An 8,790-nucleotide genomic window follows, 5' to 3' on the forward strand; every position below is an offset into this window, starting at 1 on the left:
CCTGCAGAATGGCATTTAATGCAATAGATTTCTAGAAGATAATCCCATGAGTTCAAATCATGAAAGTAAAATACAGAAAAACAAGATGCATCCAATATCCCATAAACTAAGCCTCTGTATTAGTGTATGTACTGAAATAGTTTGCAAATTATGATAGTTGCCGTAAGCCTTTTTCAGATCAATGCTCTTTACTTCACAATTCCTTGAATATAAATACAAAAAATCAAAGTGAAAGTGTTGTCTTCTTAAGGACTGGTTGAGGAAGGACATTGTACCAAACTATATGGTTATGCAATTGCAGAGCAAAATGAATCCTAGTTGAGGAGGCTGTTGTAGGAACAAGCACCATACAAACCATATCATAAATCCATGACGCAGTTAGTTGAAGATGCAATTACCTAAAGACTTGCAATATGATATTAAAGTACATATTAAAAAATCATGTAGCATTTGGAAAGAGTTAAACAGATATATATTTTTTTTTTATAAAGTGACAACCTTTGGGCTGTACAAATGTGTTTGAGTGGCAAAATTAAATAATGGATTATAGGGACATTTTCTGTAAGTAATATAAAATAGTTTCTATATCCCAGAATTTTAAATGCAATTTTACAACTCAAAATGGAAAAGAAAACTTATTTCCAGTGACCAATTCTACCATGAGAGTTTTGTTAGCTAATTCTTTCAGGAATATTTATTCTGTGTGTATGTGTTTCTCTCCCTCTCCAGAGAGATGCATGATATACAGCAAGAGTTTCCTGAATTTGTCAGAGGACAGTGCTAATACTCAGCAGCCCAAGAGTTTACACGAAATGGAGCAACTTGCCCAACCCCAGGAGCTTTTTTGAGTGTAATTAATTTACGATGCTTCATTTTTGTTCAGGTGACGTGGGAGAAATACGCAGATAGAATAGCAGCTCTTTCGCCTTCTGGGAGTGCAGCCAACAAAGCAAACAGATAACTGATATTTGTTACTCTTGCTTTCTTTTGGAGATTTTTTTAACCCTTATATTTTCTATGGAAGAACTCCTTAAAATCATCTTCACATGCAGAATCAGAACACATCTACAGTCCCATGAACAGTCCCTCACACTCCTAGCTTGCTCCATAACCAGCTGCGACCCAGATGCCATGTGACTGCATCAGTGTGCTGCCGCGTCCAGGCTATAAATCCTGCCTTCCCAAGACCAGACATGCAGCTGTCTGCACCATGCATGAGTGTCCTTGATGTCTCAGGACTAGCTCATCAGTAAGCCAAGGACACTGAAGGATCCAGTGAGTGTCAGCACAGCCAGACTTGCCAGGGAAGGGAACTAACCTCATGGGCAGGGTTAACATCTTGCAAGCAGCACAGGGATACTGTGTGCCTCCAACTACATACATTCCCTGGACACAGGTGCCCCTGAGTGCACAGCCTGATCATTCCCACTAGCCCCAAGATGAGATGTGGTGTGTACACCATGTGAGGTGGCAGAGGAGAGACTGCTGCTTTGCTAACACCTCTGAGATCTCTTTCAGCACAGGACCTGGCACTCCAGCCTCCTACTTATTCTAGGCCTCCTTGTATACCACAACTGGGTTGTGTCTGGGCTTATAGTTCTTTGTATCCTTTAAGCAAAGAAGTTTATTTAAGTTACAAAGCCCAGACCTTCTATAATTATCCTAAAGAGTGCCAGTTCTGTATACATTAAGTCCAGAAATATTAATAGCATCACAGGCTGAACTTGAGTGTGTTTGAACACTTGGTTAATTGGAATACTTGGTCTCTCTCTGCTTTGGATCTCACAGATACGTGGGACTCACCACAGCCACATAATCATGTTTTTCACGTCCAGTATGACTTGCCCTCCAATTCCACAAGCTTAACTTCAACGGTTAAGCTTATTTTTTTAATGTTAACCTTCACATTCAGTATGGTTATTTTCTGTTATTGATTAGAGACAGAACTGACACAACTGGCTCTCTGCCTTCTTTTGGCCCATACTTGGTATCTGTCATAGTTCCACCCCTCTCCACCAGCATGTATTAATGCTATTATGGAAAATCCAGAACGCTTCTCAGCTTTGACAAGGCTGTAATATTAATCTGTGAGCTCTACTAGAAATGCATTTAAACGTTTCATTGCCTTGTTAGCAGACACCACATAATCTCACTTATATCAGAATAGTATAAAATGTTATCAGCCTGGCTAATGTAAGACGCAGTACTTCTGCTGTGTTATGTTATGTCTAATAAATGTACAGCTGCCTTATACTGAAGCTTGCAGTTATTCATTTTTTGAGCTGTTTTAGACTGACAATAATGAGTTTAGAAAGATGTTTTCAAATGTTCCCCAAAGACATTTGACCTGCCAAGATCAAATAAAACTCTGTCATAACATAGGCACAATAGATTAAACATGTTTTTTAGGTTTAAATCTTTTTCTGGCAGTGACATTGTAATCTGCAAGCCAGAAAGCTATATGAAGACCATACACTGAAATATTCCCAATAGAAAATCAAAGCAAAATATGCAAAAAAAATCACTGAAGCCTATTGCAATCTCACGGTCCTGAAATGAGTATTTCCTTCAGAAGTCAAATCACTAAGCAATAGTAGTATGGTTATTCTGCTTTTTAGTTACAGCTGTGCTTCATTGCCTGTAAAATTGTAGAACATAAAAAGGAAGGAAGCAGGGGAGGCATTAAAGTCTCTGAATGTTTTTGATGGGGTCTTTTTCTGTCCCAAGCGTGGGAGGTGAGAAAACATCAGAACTTCGGGTGCAGTAAGGGCAGCTAATGACACTCAACTGGATGTGAAATGTCTTTTACGGGGAGGATGGAAATATGGCCAGGGCAAACTGTTTTATGGACAGATGGGCAAAAATTTCTTGGAAAAAATCCATGGCAGCAGAGTCATGCTTTAAAAATAGTGCTAGTGGGGTTCAGTTTTCATTTTAGATTTAGCTCCTTCTCCATCCAGCAAAATCACTGGGAATACTGACATCAGTGCACAGGAAAGTAAGAGGTTTTCTGTACTTTTTCAAAGCCTGCTGAGGTGACTGGGAGTGTTTTCCTGGATTCCTGAAACTTCTGTAAGTCCCAGTGAGAAGAGGGTGATTTTCCATGGAAGTAAATCATATTTCTGTTGTATCACAGACAGAGATGTGTTGGACAGCAAATGAATACCTCCGTTTCTCTGTCAGCAGCATCACAAAGGGCTTCAAAGTTTCTCTGACAGGTTCCTTTCTCCTGTGTTTGTATGAAGGACATTGAATTTTCTTAGCATGGCTGCATTCACTCCTGCCATCTGTATTTCTGCACATCCCCCTGTTAGCACAAGTTCAGCAGATTATGATTATTGATTCAAGTAGTTCATAATTCCAATCAAGTAGGTGTCTGAATCATGTAGCTCATAAAATAGTGCTTTATTTTTTGCATAGGGAAATTATGTTTATGCGGCCATGGCATCTGTATGAACATGATCCTATCCATCTGTCTCCCAGGTCTCCCCTAATAGTACCCAACTCCATTTTCCAATTTCTGCTGAATTTAACAGAACGATCAGCACCTGCCACTGAGAGAGATTCGTTACTACTGCCTCCACTGATGGGAAGACAAGGTGCTCTCATCCCTCATCCACTTAGTCCTACTGAGTGGGGCAGGCCAGGCAGCTAACTAGCCCATGAGCCTTTCAAGCAGCGCACGAGCTCCCTGACCTGTTACTGTATGTGCTGCCGCTGCCAGACATTGAGCTGTGATGGGGGATCTGAGGGGTTTTGGGCCCAAAAGAAGTGAAGAGCCAGACCCATGAGTATTAAAGGGAGAGAGTGGGGAACTGGGCAAAACTCAGGGCACACCAATAATGTTATTACAAAAGCACACAGGGAGAGAGACAGCTGTAGCAGGTGTAGGGAGATGGAACCAGGGGTCTTGCAGGAGGGCCTGCATTGTATGAAAGACTTATCATGAATCCACAGGAATCTTCAATTCCTCTGTTCAGGGAACAACTTGTTATGAACACTCCTGTTAGGGTATTTGGTGTAAAACTGTTTACATTGGCACCACACCAAAACTGTGGTTTTGCTGGTATTCTCTGAATCCAAGGGTAGGCTGACCTTCTATTTCCCATCTTTTCCTTTGTACAAATTCAAATGTACCAACACTCTAGTTTATGGGAAAAAGTTGGTCTTTTCAGTAACACCAGAAATTCTAGCGTAAAGGTTAGAAATGGCTTCAAAACAAACCCCTTCTTATAGTTTCTGAGAAATCACGCTTCTTTTCAGCTACTGCTACCCTCTCTCCATTTTTCTGAACATGGAAACTCCATTTTTTTTAATTAGAGACACATTGAGGATTTTATCTCAGTTTTCATCTCAGTTTTTTTTTCCCAGTCATGATTTTGTAAGCTAAGTTCAAAGGCTTTATTTTAAAATGGTTACTCGTGTCACTACTGGGAAGCAGTTGAGGGGGAAAGCTTCTGTTCTCTGCTTTGCCAATGATTTCTCATGGGACCTAGCCATTTAAATTTCATGCTTTCTCAAGTTTAAACCACCTGTAAAATGAATGCAATAAGCAACCTCATGAAGTTGTTGGGAGGCCTCTTTAATACCTGACAAGTATTTTGATGTCATCCCACAGTTGCTTGCATAAGCAGAGTATGGTTATTGTAAGTGCTTTTTAATTGCTATTTCTCTTTCTCAGCCCAATCTTTTCATGTCTTTTTGCTGCAGCTCTGATATCATCCTGTGGAATCTGTTTAATTTGTGCTAGACAGGGACCAGAAATGAGTTTGTCTTTTAAATCACAGATATCATGTTATGAATTTTCTAGGGATGTATCTCTTTCTCAATTAACTTTTTCTGGCATCTTACCAGATTTTAGTACTGTAAAATTCAAAGAATCTGGAATCCACATTGTATGTGTGTACAAGGTTCATTTAATTAAATGGAAAATATGCTGTATTGACTATTTTTCTCTTAAAAACTAATGCTTCTCCACATTTTAAAAACTACATGAAAACCAGTCTTAAGGCAGATTGAAAACAGGTTCATGTTCCATGCAGAGTATTTCTGAGATTATATCCTCAAACCTTTTCCTTTGTAACTTGAATTCTGTATTAGCTACTGCAATTGACCCATCTTTATTAAATTACATTTGAAATAAAAACCAAACCATACAGTGTAAGTTAGCTGAATATAGTGTAATTCTGCATCCTGATACCAAGAATAAAAGTAATTTTCCTGACATATTCAACACAAAAGCTATCCCTGGCTAATGCTAAATCTGTGTCAACCAGAGAAATCCAAGAAAATATGAAGTTAATGCTGACATTTTCTCCTCAGTACTTTTCAATACATCATTCTCCTAGGAAATTATTCTTTGATTTCAATGAAAAGCAGATTTCCAGGTGTCTGGGTGAACCGAGACCTAAAACACACAGTGAGAACAACTCCTTATTTCTTTCCATGCAAGTCAGACTACAGGTTACAGAAGGACTGACTCTTTGCCTGTTAGGAGAACAGCTGATATGGATTAGATTAGAGGACTGTGATTTAAGGTATTAATAAAGTGGTGGGAAACACAGGCCCTTTCCTCCAGTTCTGGGAGTTCTAATCCCTTTGGGAGCAAGGCATACAATATACTTTACATTATGGTATTTATTATTAGCTCCTTGCACAATATGCTGCCTTCAATGAATCTATCTTAAGTCTCAAAAGTTAATACAGTACTAAAGTAATAACTTAATATGTATTGCACAGTCACCTTAGATAAGATGCTATACAACTACTTCTGATTTCATTTGTTCCGCATGGTTGAATATTGAGACAAATGGAGCAAGAACAAGGGACAACAACACTCAAAATGCCCTTTAGTACCCTTTAGGTACCTTCAGTCTCGTTCAGTATCAAGGTGTCAGTGTCTGTCTCCAAATTGCCCAGATTTTCAGCCAGCATGATTTGCTTGTTAACATTTCTAACGTCTCTGGGCTTTCCCCAGAAGTACATCTCACGCACACTGTAAGTACCAGCCAAATAACCTATTTTTCCTACCTCAGTTCACTGCATGTTCTGCATGTTCTACCAAAACTTTGATAACAATAGGGCTTAGGCTGACTAATGTGCCAGTACCATAATTACCAACTCTTTCTTGGTTTTCATCCTATACTTAAATTTCAAGTATTTGGTGCACAGAGGTTTTTTCTGCGTCTTCAGCATTTAACACGATAAGGTTTACTGCTTGACTATGCATTCTAGATCTTGAAGCTTAGTAATACCAAATCCTACCCTGACATCCTCTAAGAAATTGCTCAAAACCATCAGGACACACTACAACACATTCATGTTCGCACTCGACGAACTTACAGATGGGTACCTACATGCAAAATTTAAGTCTTCAGTGCTGTGCTTACCTCTACAATACCTCCCTTTTGCTCAAGCAGAGAGCCATGTTGCTGCAACTATATTGTTCCAGGGCGCAAGCTGTACCAACTACTGTATCAGAGTGTGGGAGAGATGCATGCCTGTACTGGCCTGTGTATGCTTAACCCTAAATTTTTTACCAAAATGTTTTTTGCTGCTGGCCAAACACAGCTGCACAGATCATGACTGTACTGTGCTGTGCAGTTACTGCCTCAGATTTAAACCACGGTTTAAGACTTCAGACATGAGGTGCTCTCTGTGTTTTAAGGAAGAAAGCATACACAAAATGGCAGACTTGATGCCAGAACCACATTCTTATTTTTATTTAGAAGCCTAAAGCTGTGGGGTAGACCAACATCCTCTGTAACTAAAATACTGAAGTACTGGGGTGTAAATGAAGCAAATTCAAGGCCCTGTAAAGTACAAATTGGAGTACAGATATGAAGACAACTTCCAAGAAAATGCTTTAACCACCAGGCTATTAAGCATTTGAAGGAATGCTGTCTCTCCTGTTGAAGCTGTTGTGATACTGGAGCAAATGAGAACTGTGTGAATAACTGATTTGGGATGGTCTGCTGACCTGATAGACCACCAGACTAAAGCCAGATAATTACTTATTTTTGCATAGATAATTAAATATTCACTGGAGCAGGAGCTTGAACATAACTGTCCTTTATTTCAGACAGATCTCTGCTGACTGAGCTGTTTGCCAGAAGTGCAAATGCACCACACACTCCTTCCCCTCCTCCTATTCCAGCTGCACTTTATGTGAGAAAGGCCTGGCCACCCACCTACTTGCAGGAAAGGATTCATGGCTGTGAATGTCAAGAAGAGACAGAGCCACCTTCCTTCAGACTTAGCTGCTGGTGCCTCTAGAGAGTAGGATGAAAGGCTTCCTACATCCTCAGCATCTCTGATCAGACCCCTGCTTAGTGTCCCAGGTTCCTGTCCTTTCCTCGCACACTGGGCAGACATCCCTAGCTGCCTACATCAGGACTGCGAATTCTACCATTCAGGATAATGGCTAAAAGATGGGCACCACAACACAGACCCAACAAGCTTGATGCTGCCCTCAGAGGCTCTCCACCAGTGCAAATTTCTGAAGCCATTTTATTTGGGTTATGAGGATTGCAGCAAATGAATGAGACGACTTTTGACTACTTCCAGACATATCTGAGACTCATCCTGAACAAAGCTAAATTTGTAAGATTAAATAATAGCAACATGTGGCTCCAATGCTCCATCTTGAATAAGCATTTTTAAATAATAATGCTTTAGTACCAAATGGACACTAAGATTACAGAATTACTATCCACTCGTAACATTTTGCAACATTTGCATTTAAACCATCCGTGGCTAATTAAGTTCCTATTGGGAAAACAAGAAAAAGGAAGTAAAAACCAGACTGACAAATCAAGATAACCTGTTCTTTAACAGTCATTTTTCCTATGTCAGCCAGATCCTCTGACCTATGTTATGAACCTGTTATAGAGCTTACACCCTTAATCAAAACCAAAAGGATTTGTGTGGTACCAAAATGAAAACAGACTGAAGATAAGTAATACCTATGTTGCTGTTGTTTTTATAAAAAAAAAATATAATTAATTATCCAGAATTAATTGTAACAGGTGTTCCAAAGAGAAAATGTGTTTACTATTGATTGATGCATTTTTGCCCTGGACCATGAAAAATATGTATTTATAACGCAATATGACATTTGCTATCCCTCATTTTTATTGCACATTGTTTCACACAAATTCAGCAGACTAGGCACTGCACAAACCACAGTCACTGCCTCTGCACCCACTTTAAAGATGAGCTGAGGAGCAGGAGACTACTGCAGGATCTCTGAGCCCCTGACTTCCATCCACATACAGACTCATGGTCAGGGAAAAGACTGCCTGCAAGCTGCCCATATGAGGGTACCTAGCACCCAATTCACCCACAAGATCTGGCACTTTCCAGAGGACATTTCCAATTACACATCTGCCTTACAGAGGTTGCTCTCCCTTGCACTCAGTCTGGTCTTGAAAATGGCTACAACTACCCTGCAAAAACTAACCTAGAACACCTTAGAGAAAGATAATCATGATGGCATGATGCTTGCTTCTACAAGGACAAAAAGCACACATCTACACGCACCCAGTGCCACATTACTGCAGTAGGGATCCAATGCAGATGTACACGAGTCCATTTGCCTTCACCAGAGTGCAGCAGCAGGCCCTGTGCCTATGGCAATTTTGTGCTGGTGAGCAGATCAGGGCAAAAAACTGATTTAAGAGACCTGGGTAAAGCAAAAAACCACCACTCTGAGACAAAACCTTCTACTTTTATTCAGCAAAATATGCAAAAATGTCTTTCTGGTAATGAAAGCCATTTCAAAGGGTAGGG

The sequence above is a fragment of the Charadrius vociferus genome, unplaced genomic scaffold, assembly GCF_000708025.1.
Source record: "Charadrius vociferus isolate BGI_N301 unplaced genomic scaffold, ASM70802v2 scaffold450, whole genome shotgun sequence".
In the NCBI taxonomy this organism is placed as follows: domain Eukaryota; kingdom Metazoa; phylum Chordata; class Aves; order Charadriiformes; family Charadriidae; genus Charadrius; species Charadrius vociferus.